Genomic DNA, 23,753 nt, shown 5'->3' on the forward strand with positions numbered 1-23,753 from the left:
AGGTGGACATTAGTCCTTCTTCAATGTCTGGAGTCACGTTTAAATAAGCTAACGAACCCATCCTTACTAATTTTGCATATGATTAAGCCTCGAGGGAGGCGAAACGCGTCATGCTACTCTTGTCTCCAATAAAGATGTGAAAAATGCAGCAGCATGTTGGAGTGGCCTGTTTCATGTTACGAAGGGTAACGTGTTTGTAGCGGTTGAATTTGCTAAGGTGTCTGACACACCGTTGATGGACCCCGACTCGCTTGGCTGTGGCGCTTCATCTGTCAGGTTCTGTTTGTATGGATTGATTCCTTTTTCGAAAGCGCCCGCCGGACTGCTATTAATGGATTGTCAATGACGAAATGACGGCAGGGCCACGTTGAAAGGCCCGCCTCGACTTGGGAGATAAACATGAATACAGTCAGGGTTTGCGTAGGGGATTCCCCAGTGCACCTCATGCTGAGTAATATTTCTCGGAAGACAAATGAAAAATTTATAACAACTGGATGGTAGCGGAATTGACCTTGGGAGACGCTGCAAACCTTTTGAACATAAGCCATAAAATGGAACTATTCCTGTGAAAGGCAACTTTATGCACGGAAGTTGCGGTGTGAACAAGGGTTTAATTTTGCCAAGATCGCATTGAAGTACCAAGTAGGTGAAGAAATGACAGTGATGATGTATTCTTGGTATTGTGGTCCGAGTACTACAATCGAAGATAATTGTAAAACTATACACTGGTGGGACACTATTATAATGAAAATACTCTAATTTTCAAATGGCTTTTCCATGACTAAAACTAAAGTACTTACTACCAGTGTATGAAAGAGAAGCAATGAATATTGACTTTCAGAAAACTCACTGCCTCTTTAAAATCGAACAGGTGGACATTAGTCCTTCTTCAATGTCTGGAGTCACGTTTAAATAAGCTAACGAACCCATCCTTACTAATTTTGCATATGATTAAGCCTCGAGGGAGGCGAAACGCGTCATGCTACTCTTGTCTCCAATAAAGATGTGTAAAATGCAGCAGCATGTTGGAGTGGCCTGTTTCATGTTACGAAGGGTAACGTGTTTGTAGCTGTTGAATTTGCTAAGGTGTCTGACACACCGTTGATGGGCCCCGACTCGCTTGGCTGTGGCGCTTCATCTGTCAGGTTCTGTTTGTATGGATTGATTCCTTTTTCGAAAGCGCCCGCCGGACTGCTATTAATGGATTGTCAACGAAGAAATGACGGCAGGGCCACGTTGAAAGGCCCGCCTCGACTTGGGAGATAAACATGAATACAGTCAGGGTTTGCGTAGGGGATTCCCCAGTGCACCTCATGCTGAGTAATATTTCTCGGAAGACAAATGAAAAATTTATAACAACTGGATGGTAGCGGAATTGACCTTGGGAGACGCTGCAAACCTTTTGAACATAAGCCATAAAATGGAACTATTCCTGTGAAAGGCAACTTTATGCACGGAAGTTGCGGTGTGAACAAGGGTTTAATTTTGACAAGATCGCATTGAAGTACCAAGTAGGTGAAGAAATGACAGTGATGATGTATTCTGGGTATTGTGGTCCGAGTACTACAATCGAAGATAATTGTAAAACTATACACTGGTGGGACACTATTATAATGAAAATACTCTAATTTTCAAATGGCTTTTCCATGACTAAAACTAAAGTACTTACTACCAGTGTATGAAAGAGAAGCAATGTATATTGACTTTCAGAAAACTCACTGCCTCTTTAAAATCGAACAGGTGGACATTAGTCCTTCTTCAATGTCTGGAGTCACGTTTAAATAAGCTAACAAACCCATCCTTACTAATTTTGCATATGATTAAGCCTCGAGGGAGGCGAAACGCGTCATGCTACTCTTGTCTCCAATAAAGATGTGAAAAATGCAGCAGCATGTTGGAGTGGCCTGTTTCATGTTACGAAGGGTAACGTGTTTGTAGCTGTTGAATTTGCTAAGGTGTCTGACACACCGTTGATGGGCCCCGACTCGCTTGGCTGTGGCGCTTCATCTGTCAGGTTCTGTTTGTATGGATTGATATATATATATATATATATATATATATACACATATATATATATATATCACACAGACCCCTCGGGTTGCTAGAGAAGTGTAGAGGCCACACAGGGGAATATCTTGGAAGTCTTTAATAGGACAATGGGCATTATGCATTTCGGCGTACAACGCCTTCCTCAGATGCCGCTGTTATCCCGGCGGTACTCCACCCATACCTTTAGATGCTGTGTCATACTCCCATTGGTTAGAGCATTCACCCCCATGATCACGTGATCACATACCCTCTGTAGTTGCTGTCTTGGACTACAGTTCCCAGAGTTCACTATTGTAGGAGGGTTAGTGCACAGGGGGAGCAGAAAATTGTCCAGCCCAGATGGGCATATACTGACCAGGGAGGGTGTGAAATGTCCAGATGGATGGCCCTGAATTCAGAATGATGTCCACCAGGCTTCCTCTAGTCCCCTTTGACGTTCCAGCCCCTCATGCAGATGGCGGGCGGGCTGTGAGTCAAGATACAATGATTCCCAGCTCCTCATAAAGTTACGAGCTGCTCCAGGCAGCAGCCCTTTCCTTAGTCTGCACTCCGAGGCGGGCCGAAGCTACCAATCCCTTGGTGAAGAATAAACACAGCAACAGCTGACCCAGCAATGCTCCGGCCTCTTAATGGAACGTTGCCTCCAGAACACGCTACTAATAGTTCCCTATTGCGGGAGTGTTAGTGCACGGAGGAAGCAGAAAATTGTCCAGCCCAGATGGGCATATACTGACCAGGGAGGATGTGAAATGTCCAGATGGATGGCCCTTAATTTGGAATGGTGTCCTCAGGCTTCCTATAGTCCCCTTTGACGTTCCTTCCCCATATATATATATTCACTTAAAAAACCATAGGTTTCACACACGTTACAGTTAGGAATTAGCATTTAAAAAACCTTGCAAATTCACTTAAAAAACCATAGGTTTCACAAATGTTATAGTTAGCTGGACATTTCACTCGTAAAAAACCAATGAAATTCCCCCGTTACAGTTAGATCAGATAACTATAACTCGCGCGCCCGCAATCCACTGCTCATGACGTCACATATTACATCACTCATGACATGGTCAGTGGCATCACTCATGACATCACTCATGACATCATCCTTGTCATAGAGTGGCGGTCGCGCGAGTTATAGTTATCTGAACTAATGACGCAATCGACACTTTCTCGGACGCAGTTCTAGGAGATCTTGTAAAATTTCGAAACAACAATAAGTTTACCAAGAATAGACGTAAGAACCTCACTAAGGAACAAAGTGAGATCCTGACAAATCTGAGTAAGGAGGAAGGAATCATTTCTAAGCCATCGGATACAGGTGGCAATATCGTGCTGCTAACTAGGGAACAATATTGCCGTGAAGCTTTAAGACAATTAAATGAAGTCAAATCCTATGAGAGAACAATGAGAGAACAATATCAGGAGAGTATTTCTAAGTATCATGATCTCATTAATAGATGGCTTGACCAATCCATGCTGGACACTGATGAATTTCTATTTCTGAGAAATAATGATCCTGTGCTGCCGACATTTTATCAGCTCCCAAAGATCCATAAAAATCAGGTTGATCCGCCGGGGAGGCCGATTGTCTCGTCTAAGGGAAGTTTAACAGAGAACCTGTCAAGATACATTGACTCTTTTCTTTTCCAGTCTGTTTTACAACTCCCTTCGTACGTAAAAGCCACTAAAGACTTTATTATTCACATCGATAAGATGCAATGGGAACCAACTTTTGTACTTTTGACTTTAGAAATAACGAGTCTTTATACGTGCATAGAACATAGACAAGAGATTCAAGCGGTGCAATATTTTCTTGATAAAAGATCATTGAAGTTTTTGACACATAGTCTCATGTTGATCGAATTTATCGAATTTTGTCTTTTTAACAACATTTTTTTGTTCCAGGATGAATTGTTCAGACAGGTCTCCGGTACAGCAATGGGCACCTGCTTCGCCCCTAGCTATGCGAATTTATTCGTAGGCTGGTGGGAGGAGTAGGTGGCCATGACCGGCAACAGGGAGAAATGGGCAAAATATGTGGTCGTCTGGTATCGATATATTGACGACCTCTTCCTTTTATGGAGGAGATCTGTTGAACAAGCGAGGGAGTTCATCCATGAATTTAATGACAACGATCTAAACCTGAGATTCAATTATGACATCAGCCCAACTGAAGTAAATTATTTTAGATCTCAGAGTGTATGCGAAGGATGGCAGATTAGAGACCGAACTGTTCAGGAAACCCACGGCGGGTAATTCGATTCTACACGCCGACAGCTGCCATCCTCCCCAACTAATTAATAGCATACCTTACGGTGAACTCCTCCGCCTAAAACGTAATTGTTCTTGTGACAAGGATTTTGAGAAAGCAGCTATGGGCTGCATAGCTAGATTCAGCACGAGAGGTTATGATCTGGGTTTGTTACAGACCACATATAAGAAAGTACAGAGAATTCCCCGCAAAGAGCTCTTTAACAAAGAACAAATAAAAGCAAAGATAAGGGACAATACAGACCCTGATACAGGCACCTTCCGCATGATGACCTCATATTCTGAGGATGCAAATTGTTTAAGAAGCATGCTTAAAAAGAACTGGCATATCCTCCAAACAGATTTAGTAATAGGCAAAGATATTCCATCTAGACCTTTAATTACTTTCCGCAAAGCGAGATCATTGAAGGACCGATTAGTCCAGAGCCATCTGTCACCGATTACATCTAATACAGGGACTCTAAAAGAGATGAAAGGTTTCTTCCCATGTGGAAAATGCAGGGCCTGTGCCAACAGCAAAAGAGTCCTTACATATAACATCTCAGGTGTCACACAACAGAAAGTGATCAAAAGATTCATTACATGTTCTACATCACATGTTGTGTACTGTTTAGTGTGTCCTTGCGGGCTTAGATACATTGGAAGTACCATCAATAGTGTCAAGTTACGCATTCTCGAACACCAACGAGCCATAGCAAATAAGGATGCGAATTATCCTGTGGCCAGACATTTTGCAATTAAACATCAAAGCAACAGGGAGCTGTTGCAATATTATGGGGTTGACCATGTCCCTATTAACAGGGGTGGAGATAGGGTTCTAAAGCTGCGTAGATTAGAATCCAGTTATGTCATTGATTTACAGACCAAGGCACCCAAAGGACTCAATAGCGGGGAGGAACTCACAGTACACTTAGGAAACTGATCTAACCGTATGTTTTTCTAGTTCTTATGTTTCATGTATTTTATCTTGACATGGTTGATTTAACATCCCAGGGGATAGCCATGTATCTATACCCTCTCACTCATAACTGTTATTGTTCTCACTGATTTTCAGTGGGGTAGTTTTCAATTTTGACAACAGTATATGTACTATTTAGTATTGTCAGATCGTCATAATTGATTTTACCGATACACGGTGTTATGATGTCCATGACCGATCTACCTATGCCGAGCGTGAGCTTTGTATTGAATAGCCACGATAGGAGATAATTTACTATTGAGTATTCACTGCTGTACATATTTTGACCACACCGATACACGGTGTTATGTTGTTTGAAATCTATCCACACTTGCGGATATTGAATTCGAAAAGCGTGCAATCATGACAGTAGAGGATTTACCATTGAACATGTATATATTTATATACTGATATTTTCCTGTGTACATAATTTTATGTTGGGATTGAGAGAGGGTTATTTTCATGAGTTCCCATACATCACTGTATATACAACATACCATGCAAAGATGGCCGCCACCATGACAGATTAATTCAAGTAGTCTTCGACTACAGATGTCACGTCCGCAATCATGTGTATGTTAATTTAAAAATGCTGCTACACCGCAAGTTTTGTAAACACTGACGAAGGAATTTCCAAAACGCGTCTGTTTTCTTGTGTGGCTCAATAAATATCTGTGAAGCGACCCTCCGAATGCTGGACTTTTACTGCAAGTTGTGTGAGTCTTGGAGCATTGATTTCTACGTGGAGCACTGCCACGACGAGCACCCGCCTCTGAGTGCCTTGGCTTTCGGTGCAACCTTGGAGCTGGATATATATATATTCACTTAAAAAACCATAGGTTTCACACATGTTATAGTTAGCTGGACATTTCCCTCGTAAAAAACCAATGAAATTCCCCCGTTATAGTTAGTGCAGGCAACTATAACTCACGCGACCGCAATCCTCTGCTGATGACATCAGATATCAGGGAGTGCACTGCCCCTAGGAAGTACCGCCAGCAGGGCATGCCTGATTTGGAGATATTTAAAATATTCCAACTGGGCTAGCTCATAGTCCTGCTGCAACTGGGGAAAAGGAACCACCTCCCTCGACTTCCATAAGTCACCCACCTTGGAGATACCTATAAGGTCCCATCTATCGAAGCCCTTCGAATGGATCAGTGTACCCAATTGTTCGCAGTGCCAGAGCGGCGTGGCCTGTGTGAGCCTGCCCTCCCAGCCCAGACTCCTGGTAGCCACCCTCCACACATGGACCGCATGCCCGGTCGGGCAGGTCAATGCAGGCCGCAAGGATCGTACGTATGAAGCACCCTTGAAGCCGTCCCCCGGGAGGAGCCACCTGTCAATCTGAAAGGCCAGGTCACCTTGCGGTCTATACATGCATTGATTAATGGCTGCGAGTTGCAAAGCCCAATAGTACCGCTTGATATCCGGAAGCCCGATGCCCCCGTCAAACCATCCTAGTGCGAGTTTGTGTGTCGCGAAACAAGGTGGTTTACCCTCCCACAGGAGGTCTCGAACTATACAGTTGAGTTCCTTGAAATACGAGGTGGCGACAGGGAGTGGGGTGTTCTGCAGTGCATATAAAAGTCTGGGAAGGGACATCATCTTGAATAGGGCCGCACGCCCCAAAAGGGTCAATGGAAGCGATTTCCAGTGTTGGACGTCTGATTTAAGATGCACTAGAGGCGGCAGGAGATTATTATTGTGAAAGCTAGATAAATCTTTAGAGACCCAGATCCCCAAGTATTTAAAGCCATCAGCTGCCTCCGCTAGTTGGCAGCCCCGAGGGAGCCAAGGCCATTCGCTGGAAAGGACATAAAGCACCGACTTAGACCAGTTTATCGTATACTCCGTGAACCTACCAAACACACGGAATATGTCCAGGACTACATTGAGGGATGCCGCCGTGGAGGCCAAATATAGCAAGATATCATCTGCATATAGTGATATGCAGTCCTCATAGCCTGATGTCCACTTGAGGCCCCTGATGACGGGGTCCTGCCGGATCCATGTCGCCAAAGGCTCTAGGGCCAAGGCGAAGAGTAGCGGTGACAAGGGGCAGCCCTGTCTGGTGCCCCTGCCTAGAACAAAAACAGGAGACTTCCTATTGTTGACAACTACTTGAGCAAGAGGTTGATGGTATAAAAGCCGCACCCAGTTGATCAATTCGGGCCCAAAACCCAGTTTATGGAACACTGCGAACATGTAGGGCCATTCGATGGTGTCGAATGCCGATGCAGCATCCAGGGATACCACAAAAGCATCTTCCCTGATCGTGTCAACCCGACACAGCACACCATGCAGCCTACGCAGGTTGAGGGAGGTATTCCTAGCGGGCATAAATCCCAACTGGTCCGGATGGACCAGGCGGGTTAGGACCCTGAGCGAGTGGCAAGAAGCTTCACCAGTATTTTTGCTTCACAATAAGGCAACGAAATGGGCCTATAGGATGAACACTTATTGGCTGGCTTACCCCCTTTATGAATGACTACAATGTTGGCAAATCTCTGATCCTCAGGAAGGATACCTCCTTTTTTACTTTCGCGATACATTTCGGCGAGATAAGGCGCCGTCTTGCTCCCCATGAGCTTGTACAATTCAACGGGCAGACCACTAGGGCCCTACACTTTTGCCACCCCGCAAATCGTGAATGGCTTTTTCAACCTCTGCTACTGTGATGTCGAGTTCGAGATCGGAGCACTCTTCCTCGGTAAGTAAGGGCATCGAGATATCACGCAAAAGAGAGGAAGCCTCTTCCTCCGTATGCGTCGTGTAGGATGTGTAAAGCGACTGGTAGTACTGGCCAAATTCGTCTGCTATGTCTTGTGGTGCAGTGAGGCGAGACTGTGAGTCTGTTTCTATCTCAACCACAACGCGCTGAGTCCTATCCCTGTGATCTAGCCAAGCCAGTAACTTGCACGCCTTATCGCCTACGTCATAGATCGCCCTGTGGTGCGTCTTGGCGGCTTCCGTAGCTAGGTTGGAGAATTTCTTAACTTTTATGCGCAGCTCACATAGCATTGTTACATACACTCTGGTTCATGTTAGCAATGGAGCACATGTGCTTAGTGGCAGAGAATAAAGGAGAGATATTTGCAGAGCTATGGGCACCCTATGTACAGATCCTCTCAAAAGAATTCCCGGGAGGTCACATGTCCCAAATATCTGCAAATATTATGATTACTACCTATAAAAGGAGCAGGGCCGCAGGCACTGCTGAATGTAGACACAGAATGCCAAACATAATGATATAACAGAAGACTCACGACCAATAGTGAGTAGGAGTCTGGTGAGGAGGAATGGGCGGTTGAGGTGAAGGGGGGGGGTTACATTATTAGTTGTTTTTAGTAGTTTTGGTTACTAATACTGAATGATCTTTTATTCGCTGCCGGCCTCTGGGTTGTGGTACAAAAGGGGGTGGTGATGGACGGAGCATCAGAACCAATCAAACACTCACACCCAGTCAACAGATCTGGGTTTGATCCATCACCGTTCTTTAGCCCACTCTGCCACCCCAGTTCAGACATGGCCATATGCAAATCAGTCTGACCCTGTGCCTCGTGGGAACAGGCCAGCCCGAACTGCCAAGCCATGCCTTCCCTGGACCGGAAACAAGCTTCCTAGGACCGGTTTCTGGCATTTCAGCCATCTTCAGCCAGGCTTACTTTAATCCAGTGGCAAAGTGAGCAAGGGACTCACGTCTGAGCATACCCTGCCAACTTATGGCAAACAAAGCGGTACAAAAGGGGGTGGTGATGGACGGAGCATCAGAACCAATCAAACACTCACACCCAGTCAACAGATCTGGGTTTGATCCATCACCGTTCTTTAGCCCACTCTGCCACCTCAGTTCCGACATGGCCATTTGCAAATCAGTCTGACCCTGTGCCTCGTGGGAACAGTCCATCCCAAACTGCCAAGCCATGCCTTCCCTGGACCGGAAACAAGCTTCCTAGGACCGGTTTCTGGCATTTCAGCCATCTTCAGCCAGGCTTGCTTGAATCCAGTGGCAAAGTGAGCAAGGGACTCACGTCTGAGCATACCCTGCCAACTTATGGCAAACAAAGCGGTACAAAAGGGGGTGGTGATGGACGGAGCATCAGAACCAATCAAACACTCACACCCAGTCAACAGATCTGGGCTTGATCCATCACCGTTCTTTAGCCCACTCTGCCACCCCAGTTCAGACATGGCCATATGCAAATCAGTCTGACCCTGTGCCTCGTGGGAACAGTCCAGCCCGAACTGCCAAGCCATGCCTTCCCTGGACCGGAAACAAGCTTCCTAGGACCGGTTTCTGGCATTTCAGCCATCTTCAGCCAGGCTTGCTTGAATCCAGTGGCAAAGTGAGCAAGGGACCCACGTCTGAGCATACCCTGCCAACTTATGGCAAACAAAGCGGTACAAAAGAGGGTGGTAATGGACGGAGCATCAGAACCAATCAAACACTCACACCCAGTCAACAGATCTGGGTTTGATCCATCACCGTTCTTTAGCCCACTCTGCCACCCCAGTTCAGACATGGCCATATGCACATCAGTCTGACCCTGTGCCTCGTGGGAACAGTCCAGCCCGAACTGCCAAGCCATGCCTTCCCTGGACCAGCAACAAGCTTCCTAGGACCGGTTTCTGGCATTTCAACCATCTTCAGCCAGGCTTGCTTGAATCCAGTGGCAAAGTGAGCAAGGGACTCACGTCTGAACTTACCCTGCCAAATTATGGCAAACAAAGCGGTACAAAAGGGGGTGGTGATGGACGGAGCATCAGAACCAATCAAACACTCACACCCAGTCAACAGATCTGGGTTTGATCCATCACCGTTTTTTAGCCCACTCTGCCACCCCAGTTCAGACATGGCCATATGCAAATCAGTCTGACCCTGTGCCTCGTGGGAACGGTCCAGCCCGAACTGCCAAGCCATGCCTTCCCTGGACCGGAAACAAGCTTCTTAGGACCGGTTTCTGGCATTTCAGCCATCTTCAGCCAGGCTTGCTGTGAATCCAGTGGCAAAGTGAGCAAAGGACTCACGTCTGAGCATACCCTGCCAACTTATGGCTAACAAAGCGGTACAAAAGGGGGTGGTGATGGACGGAGCATCAGAACCAATCAAACACTCACACCCAGTCAACAGATCTGGGTTTGATCCATCACCGTTCTTTAGCCCACTCTGCCACCCCAGTTCAGACATGGCCATATGCAAATCAGTCAGACCCTGTGCCTCGTGGGAACAGTCCAGCCCGAACTGCCAAGCCATGCCTTCCCTGGACCGGAAACAAGCTTCCTAGGACCGGTTTCTGGCATTTCAGCCATCTTCAGCCAAGCTTGCTTGAATCCAGTGGCAAAGTGAGCAAGGGACTCACGTCTGAGCATACCCTGCCAACTTATGGCCTCTGGGTTGTAGCACATAGCTGTGTGAAACTTGATTATCTGATATACGCTGCAGGCCACTGGTTGTCGGCACTCAGCTGTATGAATGGTACTATGGATTTAATAAATAGAATGGTTCCATAAACACATAACACTGCTATTACATCAATTAATTCTGTCACTCCCCTTTCATTACATTTTTCAAAATGTTACTATTACTTATCCACACTTTACCACTAGTAACAGCGCAATATATTGCCTTTTTGCACATAAACAAGTCATAACACTCCTACAGACTTTCTCTAACTTACATTGTACAACTACTCAGCAAGCTACAACTTACAACAAACAACAGCTTATTATTAATCGTAACGTAATGCATTTACCAAAGCTTGTTAGAAGATATTGCTTCTCAATTTCTTTATATTCTACAGTTGGGCCATAATTGGGTTCTAAAATATTTTTATTTTTCTGAAAATAGGGAGTAAGAGTTTAGAATTCGGCTATGGGAAGCTGTCCCAGGAAGCATAATCCACCATTTTTCATTGTGACATGAGGGGTTGTATCCCGTTTCCACATCCTACATTAATTTTGTGCTGCACAGTGAGTGGTCATTAACACTGGATATCTGCCCAACTAGCCTGAGCAAAACTTTCTGGGGTTAAAACATAGAAGCAAGTCATGAAGAGTGTGGTAGGGAGAGGATGTGGCCTAACGCCAAAGCTGCCGACTGTGGAACTGGGGAGCCAGGTTTGAGTCTCGGAGTAGGATCAACATCCTCTGAGTCTGTGCAAATCACTTAAACATTCCATAAAAATTAAATTTGACCTTGTGTAAAGTAACTGGTGCTCATGCAAAGCGCTCAAATACCTTCAGATTGAATTGAATTGATTCAAATCATCCACCTTATTGTTTGAGCACATCCCTGACAATGACCAGAGGAGGAGAAACCAGCTTGTAATATAACCAAAATGCAGTGAGAAATGAAATACTACACACAGCATCTACACTGCTAACCATGATGGACACTTCTGTCTTCGTGCAAGACCTCACTGCCCTCTGATAACTGTTTCTTTAGGTTATTATTTGATTTTTCAACTTACAAAGTAAAAACATGGTCAAGGGCTAGCTACACATTTTCCACTCTATTCTACACAGCTTTCTTTCACTTGTATTTCCGGTCATACTAAAAACAAAGGGGTATGCATACAGAAAAGATGTCTTTGGTTTGTTCAATGTGTTGAAGTTAGTGTTCACAGACAGCTAATGTGATGCTAGTCCTCTGATGTTTTCGTCACACTTGGGAATAATAAGTGATAGTTCACGTAACAAGGATGTGTTAATGTCAGTGCCACGTTCTCAGTGTATTTGTTTACATTCTATAATGCTATCACGAATGCTCTGTTTAAGGCAGAACTCTCACTGTGTTCCCTCATTTACTATGTGTGGTGGCTGGAAGGTAGGAGCCATCAACAAATCTCCCTTCCAAGTCTTATGAACCTTTATGGGCTGTGAAGGGGAAAGCAGGCGACAGAAGAGGAAATTTACAAAGGTTATGCTTCTTTCTCTGACATTGGGAAGCATAGATGGTTGTTGGACAGGGCTTAAATAGACTAAATAGACTACTCATCTATTATTGCTTCACTGAGAGATCTTGCACAAGTTTTCACCTGTGTTTGAGAGCTTGTTCTGAAGTGTCTGGCGTGGGCTTCTGCTAAGGATCTCGTGTTGTTCTTCTGCATGGCATGGCTGAGCTGGAAGGAGCAAGAGTCAAGGGGCATCTTATGATCTATCAAAGTCCTTAGAAAATGCCTACCTGTTTTCACTGCCAAGTGTCTGGGCCCAGCTAAATTACAGAGGATATGCGTGGGCGCAGTTTGATGAGGAATATCTGGCCCGCATGGCAGTCAACCTTGAGGCCCAGTGGGGTAAGATAGACATGGACTTGTTGCAGCACACAATGGGCCCAGCCAAGTTTGGCAAGACAATTTTCACAGCTAGCGGATTGCTGATTGTATACCAGCTGGGGAGGGGTGGGATTGTCAGGCAAAGGGCAAACTAGCCACTTTAGAGCCCGTTAGGCCTATAATAAGGGAATCTGCACAAGGGAATTTTGTAAGATCCGCCACAAATGATCCAAATGTGCAGGCAGACATCCCCTGGTTATCTGCTTTGGTGGGCAGGGCATCTGGTTCAGCAGGATATGGGCATCAGTAGGGGACTGCAGGGGGACAGCAGAGGGGGCTATAGGAGGGCAACAGCATGGACATGGTAATAGCTACAAGGCCAGGAGAGGGGGGACAGGGACCTGACAGGAAAGGCTTGTACACCTATTAAACTGGATAGATTGGAATTCTGGCTTTCACATTATGATCGGGCTGATGATGAACAGTTTCAAGTGGGGTTTCAGCCTGGGCTATGAGCACCCGAGAATGTGCCGCTGGGCGTCTAAGCTGAAGTTAGCCAACAAGCACAGGCAAATCATTAGGGACAAGTTAACAAGGGAGATTTGAGAAGGTAGAATGGTGGTTCCTTTGAGGAGTGGCCTAGGGAACACCTAATAGTGTCCCTGATTAGAGTAGCCCAAAACAAAGAAGAGCAGGGTCAGTTTCGGGTGATTCAACATCTCTTTTGGGCAGAAGGTCAGTCAGTCAATGACTGCATACCTGCTGAGGAAGTCTCGGTGACGTATTCATCAGTGGATGTGGTCTTAGAAATGGGGTACAGAGTAGGACAGGGGTCGCTTATGTCAAAGTACAACATTAAGTCAGCCTTCCATTTGCTGCCAGCACAACCTGCCAACTTTTACCAGCTGGGCATACAGTTTGAGGACCGCTGGTATGTAGAAAAAGTACTGCCAATGGACTGCTAGGTCTCCTGTTCTCTTCCTGAGTGCTTCAGCACCTACTTACAATGGATTTTCACATGATGCATCGGTACTGAGCTCATAACTCACTACCTGGATGACGTCTTCTTTGTAGGAAAACCCAGTTCTGTAGACCGCCAGCATGTGCTGGTAAGTTTCCAAGATCTCATGGGTGACAACGGTGTGCCATTGGCACCAGAGAAGACAAAAGGTCCCAGCACAGTCTTTCCAGGTATTGAGATTGATTCACATGCACTGGAGACTAGGTTTCCTGAGGAGAAGAAACAGAAAATGCTGAGGCTCCTGGCTACAATGTTAGGCAAAGCAAAAGTCACCATAAAAAAGGTACAGGTCCTGTTGGTACATTTGAATTTTGCCTACAGAGTGGCGAGAGTGGGGAGGACATTTTGTCAAAGGTTGGGCATGTTGCTTTCAGGGTTGCCATTACTGCGTCATCACATCAGACTCTCAGCAGGGCTCAAGGAGGACTTATGGATGTGAAGGTCATTCTTACAGGCCTTTAATGGGATTCCCATAGCAGCATAGAAAGATCAGGTCTTGGATGCGCAGATATTTTCAGACGCAACAGTGGGTTTAGGTCTTGGCCTTTTTTGGCAAGGGCATTGGTGTGCAGAGGAGTGGCCGCCAGAGTGGAAGCGGGGGGGGGAAGGGGTTGCAAAAAGGCATTTCTACAGTTCTTTCCTTTGGTTGTAGCGCTGGCAGTGTGAGGAACCAGCTGTCTCAAAAGAGAGTTGACAACATGGCAGTAGTACAGGTAGTAAATAGGCAGTCAGTGAATGACGCCCAGCTGCTGAAATTGCTGAGGGTCTTCGTTTTAAAATGCCTACATCTTGACACCATTTTTAGGGCCAGACATGTGCCAGGTGTGGACAATGGCACTGCGGATGCTTTGTCTCATTCGCAGTGCGAGAGATTCCTTGTGCTGTCAATGAAAGTGAACAGAGTCCAAGCATGGATGCGGTCCACATCTTTAGTGGGTGGGGCCAGGAGGAGACTAGATGGTTGGGACAGTACAGAAGACACAGTTCAATGTATAATGTTCCTCATAGAAAAAGGCAGTTGAGGGCGACTAGCTCTAGAAAATTGGCGGACATAGCAATTATGGGTAAGCTCTTAAGGGGTAATGCCCGGTCAGCGGGTGAGCTAGGAAAAATAATTTTGGACGGCTGGGCCAGGGAAGCAGGGCAAAGTGGGCCAAAGAGGAGGCTATTGACTTTGGACATTTTTAGTAAGGTGATAGAGGCCCTTCCAAGAGTTTGTACAATGGGCAGTGAATTAGCACTCTTTTCAGCCCTTATATCATTCATGTTCTTTGATGCATTACAATTTTCTAAGCTGCTGGGGTATAGGGGGTGTAGGAGAGTTCTATGGGAGGAGTTAGGTCAGCAGGAAGAGGATCTCCAAATATGGCTATACAAGTCTAAGACAGATCAAAGGAGCGAGGACAGGAGCATTTATTTTCCATTGGGCATATCCAGTTGCCTGCCTATCCACTGCCCTCTGGCAAGCAGTCATTCAGCCCAGGGCAGTGTCTGGGTGGGGGAGAGTTTTTCAGCATGAGGACGGCAAACCAGTCACATCCTTTCAATTACTGGCAACAATGCGCAATGCGCTAGATATGCTTGACGTAGGTTCACATGACTATGGTACACTCTTCTAGAATAGGTATGGCTTCTGAAGCGTGTAGGGGGGTTGGAAGCAAGGATGTGTCATGGATTTGGGTAGGTGGTCATCCAATGGTTTCAAAAGATACGTTCGGGGGTAGTAGGGGTCTTTCTAAGTAATTGCACAGGTGGTCAACATATGTTTCGGTTTCAGGCTCCGTTCCCGGGACTCAGGCTGCAGGTTTGAAATTATAAATTGTGAGCCACTCCTTCGTTAAGTGGGCAGAGAGGCACGTGAGGGCCACAGGACATGAGCCTAATTTAGGTTTAATGTCAATATGTATGCTATCAAATGGTATGATAAAAGGGGTATGAGATTAGAGGAGCTCCTTCCTTGTTTGAACAGGCTCATGGTTGGGGGAAAATGACCATATATACTCTTAGTTCACTTAGGCGAGAATGACGTAGTGGTTCAGAAGGGATAAAATGCATAAAGGTAGACTTGAAAGAGATCCACAGGTTGTGGGTTGGCTGCCATGTAATATAGACTGAGTTTATACCTAGGAGAGTGTGTCAAGGGGCCGTCAAGCCAGCCTGGCATAAACAAGGCTAAGAGTAAGCTTAATAAGTAAATGTGTTTCTTCTGTAGGGACCTCGGTCTGGGTAGGATAGAGCATTCAGATCTCCACTATGACGACGTGGGATTTTTTTGTGTGGACAGAGTGCATTTGTCATTCATTGGCATGGAGCATTATTTGTTGCAGCTAAAGCTAGAGTTGGCCAAGGTGTTCAATATTAGTTAAACATAAGCCCCAACTCATTGGAAATATGAGAAAGAAAAAGGTGGGTGGGAGCTCTGTTGGCCCCTCCCTCTTTTTTCTGGGTCACGGTTAGCAGAGAAGTGGCCATAGTTTACAGAAGTTTATAGTGGTTATCGTCGGTTCAGGCTGAAAGAGAATGGGTAGGCAAATTCACGCCTAGACGAGACAAGAAGTTTAAGGTCATATAGGAAGTTTATTGCTCTAAGAGGTTAGTAGATGTAGGAAAGAGGGAAGGGATCTTAGAGGGCTCAGTTACATTCGACCAGCCCTTGATCATATACAATATTGATGTATTAAGTTGTTATGTAGGGGGGCGGGATATTTTAGGGTGGAAGATAGATTACCAAAGGTGATTAAAGTTTTAGATTTGTAAGGCAAAGGCCAAGGTTGTTTTTGTTATGTGCACCTGTTTCATTGACGGGGTCTTTTCCACACAAACCTGTTGTCAGTGGTCTGTGCTGCTACCCTCTATCCCAAGGGGGATTTGGGTGGCAGCCGACCAGAGGGAGTTCTGCCCCCCCCCCCAGGTATTTTTGGGAAGTGGAGCAGTTGGACAACTGCTCGGGTTTGGGCGAGTTGTGGGCTACTTTTGTAGCCTAGGAGTATATATAACCGGACATTTTGTATAACCAGCCACCATTTTGTCAGGTGACACGGTGGCTGGTAGCTATTAGCTAGTTTTTGCCTCAACCTTTTGTCCTCATTTTTAGCGTTTTTGAATTTTTCCATTTGTTTCCATTCATCAATTGGGAATGTTTTTAGTGTACACAGGGATGCAAGGGGGTTTATGCTGCTAAGAAGCTTTGTTGCTTGAAGCAGGTGCATAGGCGGATGGCAGAGAAGTTGCCATGTTTACAGAAGTTTATCATTGTTGTCAGCGGCAGTTCAGGCTGAAAGGGAACGGGTAGGCAAGTTCACGCCTGGACGAGATAAGAAGTTTAAGGTTATACAGGAAGTTTAATGGGCTAAAAGGTTAATAGAAGCATGAAAGAGGGAAGGGATTTTAGAGGTCTCAGTTTCATTCAACTAGCCCTTGATCATATACAATATTGATGTATTAAGTTGTTATGAAAGGGGAGGAATATCTTAGGGGTGGGCGGGTAGATTACCATGAGTGATTAACTTTGTATAGTGAGGATGTTGTTTTGTGAGGTGAAGGCCAGGTTTTTTTGTGATGTGACCTTTTTCAATAAAGCGACCTTTACCACACAAAACTAGTGTCAGAGGTATGTGTTGCTCCCCTCTTCCGCAATGTGGCCAGGAGCCTCTGAGCTTTCCATATCTTGCAGACACTGTATGGCAGCAGGATTTACCAAGTATATAATGTAGGCTGTTTCTCTTGAGTGGCTACCACGGCTCATTGCACCAGAGTGAAGAGTGGGCATGGAGTAACCGATCTTAAGAGGAGAAGAATTTATGGTTCCAGATCGGAGTCAAACAGCGTGGTTGACAGGAGGTCTGTGCAGATGGGAATTCAGGCAACGGAATCCAGGCAACAGTACATTTTATAAACGCAAACAGCGTGGTTGACAGCAAGTCAAGCAGCATCTGCATTCTGCAGATGGGAATTCAGGCAACTGTACATTTTATAAACGCATCACTGAAAGAACGCAGTCCCCATCAAATTTGTTCTGCGTCCATAAAAAAACAAGTATTTCCAGTCAGCACATCAGATTTCTTCAGTCTACGAAGAATGTTGGTAATTTAGGTGAACATTTACTAGTCAGTCAGTTAGTCAGGGAACGTCAGCTACATTTACTATTTTGGGCGTTTATTTCAAATTGCAGATCAAAACTGAATTTGGGAAGAATTTATTTCTGGCTAAACAAACTACTGATTAAACTATGTGATACAAATTGGCAAATGATTTTTAATTGGAGGTGTAAAAATACAAGCCTGTGTTTTTCTAGACTTGAGATATTAGAATTTGTATGTATTCAGAAAGAGATTGTCTGAGTAACCACTTCCCGAATTTATTCCTGGATAATAATCAATCTGGGGAAGAGCCTTTCATGAAATGCAATGTTTGATATTTCTAAGAAGCTTCAGGTAAAGCTAAAAAATCAATTTAGTCAAAATAAATTGTTATTACCTAAGAATTAACTGAATTGGGGAATAAACATGATCAAATCTTTATTTTGTTCTTTAGCCAAAAAATCAAATAACCCAAAGTCAGAAAATACCACTGGATCTTCCTCTGCTGATGTGCTACTGTGAATAATTTAAAATTGACATTAACAGTGACATTTTGTTAATAAACCCGAAGAGAATGGGGCGCTGTGCTACTAGAATTCATAAACAAAAGGGAAGAAGATGAGCGCAGTACTTCATGATCAAATGATGGAAGTACAAACTGATGCCTTAAAGAACAGGACTGAGAGCCTGAACAGCTCTTCACCCTATAAACCCCCCTACAAGTAGTAAAGATTCTCTCACAAAACACAGTCACACCCTTTTGAATTAGCACTTCATCCCCAATTAAATGCATGACTCAAGGAGACGTCTTGTTTAGTTATCAATTTGTTTTATTTAGGATTATTTTTCTTCTTTAATTTGCATGTTATTTATGGAATTGGTTTGTGGATTGCAACTGTACACAACGCAGGCTGTAGCTCCACCGGGAGCCTGTAGATTGCAACAGAGGGACACTAAAATAATATATGGCTGACAAAGCTAACTGACAGCTAGAAACTGACAACTTCTAATGCACCTCAGAAAGCCAGCATGAACGCGAAAAGCAGCGCCTTGATAAATATTGTGAAGGTCAACTGTAAATGGAAACAGAAGCATTACCAACAAGTGTAAGAAAAATAGCTTCAAAACAATAGGATGTATGCATACATTTGTTAACATCAAGTAAAATAGATTTCACAGTGATATTTGTTGTGATGGAGAGCACAAACAACTGTGGGATAGTTTCTAAGCGTTATACAGAGAAGAAACTAACAGGTTGCACCTGAGGTGCACTTCTGCCATAATGTGATGGAAACTCACACTGTCCACGTGTGTTGCCTCGCCTACCACCCACATCCAACATGCCTGTGGTCATAACAAAGTAAAATGATCTAGATTTCAAGTTAACAACTGTGCATAATCTAGGACTCCCAGCTAAATATGCATCCATTTCAAAATATATTTTATGGCATTTGGTTCTTATGTATTGCAATGTGATACATTTTGTTTGCATAAATACCAATACCAATCAAATTGTTTGGATTATGCGAATATACAGAGCATTGATATTACATTTCATGCAATGCCGCAATACAATTAGACAGCTATTGTTCAATACAGTTGTCGTCAACGTATCATATTCTTCTTTTTCTTCTTTTCCCTTCTCTCTCTTTAAGAAAACTGTCTCTCTTTGAATGTCCCTGCCCTTAACGTCTCTTACATGGAGTACTAGCTCTTTTATGCTCTGCCACTACTAACTACTACTGATTGAACTGTTAATTGAACTGTAATTGGCTCTGTGCTGGTCCTGTGTTATTATTGCTGCTGCTTACTTATTTAATTTTTTTTTTACCGGTTCAGAAATAGAAAGAAAATGACTGTCCATCTACAATAGAAACAACTTATACCATTTTACAATCATAAAGAAGGGCATATCATGATTTGTTGTGAATGGTATTTACACTCTCTAAATTCATAGCACAGAATAAAGGCATCCTGTGAAAAATAAAGATAAATATGTATAACCAATATCTACTTTTAACTTTTGATAAATATCCATGTCTTATTGAATTTACTAAGGGTGCCAATCCGCTTTTGCATTTCTCTTTTTTATAGACCATCAACAGTTTGTGCTTCCGTTGGCTAAACGAGGGGTTTTGGCTAATTTCTCTTTGTTCCCTTCAATGGCAACCCCAAATGGTTTGAGCTCCCCATAAATATTGCCACAGCATTTGGTGGTGTTGACTTGAGTTAACAAATGGATATGGTTTGCAGAACCTACCTCTTCCCAAAAGACCTGTAAGATTTTGCAAGTCCATATCATATGTAATCATGTACCTTTTTCCTGACATTCTGGATATTTAGGTAGGGTATGTGGATTGCTTTTGTTTGAGAGCACCGGTGTATAATAAACCTGCCATTGGACATTGTTAGACCTGTCTTCCTTAGGGTAGTCTTCCCCAAACATTTTGCTTGTTTACCTCCTCTTTTTGCTGTATCTTTTAGTTGGCTTTAGGACTATTTGCACATTACTACTGCTAACCAGTGCTAAAGTGCATGTACTTCTCCCCTAAACATGGTGACATTGGTTTATATGTGATTGGCATATTTAGTTTAGTTATAAGTCCCATGTATAGTGGTATACCACATACCCAGGGATTGTAATCTAAATGCTACTAGTGCGCCTGCAGGACTGGTTGTGCCACCCACACAAGTAGCCTTTCATACCTGTCTGAGGCTTGTCATTGCAAGGCATGTGTGCACAGTTTACTGCCACTTTGACTTGGCATTTAAAAAAACTTGCCAAGCCTCAAACTCCTCTTTTATTACACATAAGTCACCACTAAGGCTTTTGGAAAGCAGACATTTCTCTGCTCTTAATGCTCTGTGTGCCTTGCAGCCTGTCTTTAATACACTTCTGGGATGTATGATAGCTACACTTTGTGCATTCTCTCTAGACAGCCACAAACACAGGAAGGGTGGGTGTGACAGATAACACATCTGCATTCAGCTACATTCTGATAGTTCTTCCTGGAAAGGAAGAGGGTAGGGGAGCTGACATACTGTCCTGTATCCCACACAAAGGGCTGATTACCCCCTACTAGTAGTCTGGAGCCAGGGCTGGGATGAAAGGGGGACCTGTGCACTTCAAGAGCTTGCTTTGAAGTCACCCTCACTTCAAAGGCACATTTGGGTATAAGTACTGGGGCTCTGACCCTACCAAGACAGTCCACTATTGGACCTGTGAAGAACTCTGCCAGCAGTAAAGTCTGATGTGCCACAAGGATTGCCAATATGCCTGACTGCAACTCTGAAGGAACTGCTTTTTGCTTTGCTGAGATGCCCTGCTCCCTGCTGATCTCTGCCCTGCTGAGGACAAGGACTGGACCAATCTCATTTAAACCCAGAGGGACTCCAAAGGCTTGTTGGCTTGCCCACATTTCTGAGTCTCAGCACCATCCAAGACGCCATTCAACTCTGCAACAGCACCTGGACTCTGTTATCTATGAGTCCTGCTCTGCCAAGTGAAAGGTTATTTCTGCTGTGCAGGACCATCAAAATAGAAGCAGGGGCAACTTTGCACCAATCAGAACAGACGCATTGCCCTTCGATACTGACGCAGGAGCCGATCGACAACATCATCTCAGCATGGCTCGATAATGACACAGAGCCTTTATCACAAAAGGGGTTCGACACAGAAGTCATCATCGACTGCGCAGATTGGCGCTGATGCTTCGCCTCCATCCACGGGATCAACGACGACGACACGCCTCCTCAGCTTCTCGTCTCAACGTCGACGTCGACGCTTGCTCCATCCCAGGTACTCTGTCAGCGGTATCTGCCTGGGTCCTGTAGCAGCCCTGCCCTCCATGGCGGTCAGCCTGAACTTTGGATTTACACCGGTCTAGCATGACCGCAAGTAACCCCTTAGCACTATTGACTACTAAGTACTATTTTAATGTATTCTTTAAAAAATCCTTTACTCTTGTTCTACTTATTGGATGTTTGTCATTTTGGTCTTGTTTTACTTACAAAAGTATAATGTATTTTTCCAACCCTGTGTGGAGTATTTTTGTGGTGTTTTACTGTGTGTGTGTGTGTGTGTGTGTAAATACTTTACACATTACTTCTTTAGATAAGCCTGACTGCTCTCTGCCAAGCTACCAGAGGTTGAGCATAGGTTATCTTTTAGTGTGTATCTAGCTTACCCTGACTAGGATTGTGGTCCCTACTTGGACAGGGTGCATACCTCTGCCAACTAAAGACCCAATTTTTAACAGGTGTTAATTTCATTGCCTAAAATTATCTCAGTGCAATGTGGGAAATGTAATTGACTAACTCCTTCCCAGACCTGAAAGCAAATCTGAAAGGCAATTTCAGTGAGCCATTTTCTGGATATTTATTCATATATATAGCCATTAAAGATGACTTCTGTAAATGTATGAAAGAAACCCTCTTTCCAGTTCTACTTTGTCTATGTTGATTAGAGCACTAAGTATTTGATCTAGTGTAAATTGATACCAAATTCCCTGATCTACTATTTTCTTTTGCACAAAGAACACTGAAGAGCATGAGTCCGAAGGACAGGGTCAGAAATATACACAGATGTCCAGTCAAGAAGGGAGTGTGTCTAAAATGCCACATATAGCACCCCAGAGCCAAAGCATCAGTCCTGGACATGGCCATCAGACACTGCCCATTGAGGAACTGGATGATACAGTGAGTCCAAAAGTCCCAGAAGAACCTGCATTGAGGTCAGACAACTGCACAGGAGTACTCATGTCTGACATCGCAAGGTCGTCAAGCAGCCTAATCCGAGGTCAGGGTCCACACAAGCTATGGGCGATACCACACAGGTGTTTGCTGGTCTTGAGGCCTCCATGTTGAAGGCACAGCACCTACAACACAAGCAAATCTGCATTATTACAAAGTAGATAACTGGCATAGAAAGTAGAATCACAACTGGCTTCCAACATGTAGCAACAACCATTAAAGATTCCCACAAGTCTCTGGAGGCAAATGTAGACTCAATGATAAAGGCTATGAACAATCTATATGGCCAAATGGAACAGGACAATGCAATGCACAGACAGACTCAACATATTTTATTCTCCTGTATGGATATGATGAGTCAGTCAGTAAATCACCTTGCGCAGGCTACATCAACCCTCTCATGCCATACTGTAGGGCAGCAGATTGAAACGGGCCACTCTAGTGGCGATGTTGCAGGGGGCCTTATGCAAGTGATCACAGCAGCAGAGAGCTTACAGACCACTAAATTAGCACAAAGCGGATTGGCTGGAAATGCCAAAAATAAGGACTTATCCAGTATAAGCAGTGTCTCTGTGAATGAGACAATGAATGTGTGTTGCGGTAGATCACGAGGTGGTGTTGGTACAGAAGGTTCCATTATACCCATGCAACAAAGTTCAGTTCGTAATGGACGCAAACAGTAATAACTCATACATTTGCACCACATACTGTTTTGTAATTTTTTTGCTATTTCAGTAACGTGTGCTGATTTTGCACTTACAATTTCATTCTGAGGAGTGAAAAGGATATTACAACTCCTTTGACAACATGAGAAATAATGGTTAATTTGTTTAACACTGCACTTCTTGTGGTGAGCTTTGTGCAAAATGTTACACACAGCATCATTCACATACCTTACAAATAATTGTTTGTTAAATGCAATGTACCTCGGCACTCTAGATATTTTATAAATTATCTGATAATTAGGACAAAGTAACACATCCAGAGTCAATATGTAAGCTCACAGGAAACCAAACTCTAGGATCAAAGTGCTTCACAGTGATAATTAATGTCACAAGTTTCAAGAAATCACATGATTAAATACAATAGAAGAATTGGGATGTGAACCAAAAACAACAACATAATCCTTAAATTTCCACGGAGGTCAAGATCATGTTGCCTCTCCTGTTGGCAGTGATTAAAAGATAGCCAACACGTGTTTTGTCACAACGTAACTTCTTCAAGGCTTTCGGTATGTTAAATGCAAGTATAGATGAATGCTCCAAAGTTCTCCACACATAGGGGTCATGAACAATGTGACGTTCTCTCACTTGACGCGGCAGACGCGCTGCACAAAAGGAGGCTTA

General features: G+C 44.2%; 1 long non-coding RNA gene across 1 annotated transcript in view; it reads right to left on the reverse strand.

The window, feature by feature from the left end:
- Positions 1–18,470: 18,470 nt before the first annotated feature.
- The window catches only part of LOC146868431 (uncharacterized), a 131,705-nt gene continuing 126,422 nt past the window's right edge, over positions 18,471–23,753 (reverse strand). Inside the window, exon 4 of the long non-coding RNA XR_014962872.1 lies at positions 18,471–22,532. This is a non-coding gene — a long non-coding RNA (uncharacterized LOC146868431). The remainder of the gene's footprint in view (positions 22,533–23,753) is intronic.

This window comes from Triturus cristatus, chromosome 1_2, assembly GCF_964204655.1.
Source record: "Triturus cristatus chromosome 1_2, aTriCri1.1, whole genome shotgun sequence".
NCBI classification, from domain to species: domain Eukaryota; kingdom Metazoa; phylum Chordata; class Amphibia; order Caudata; family Salamandridae; genus Triturus; species Triturus cristatus.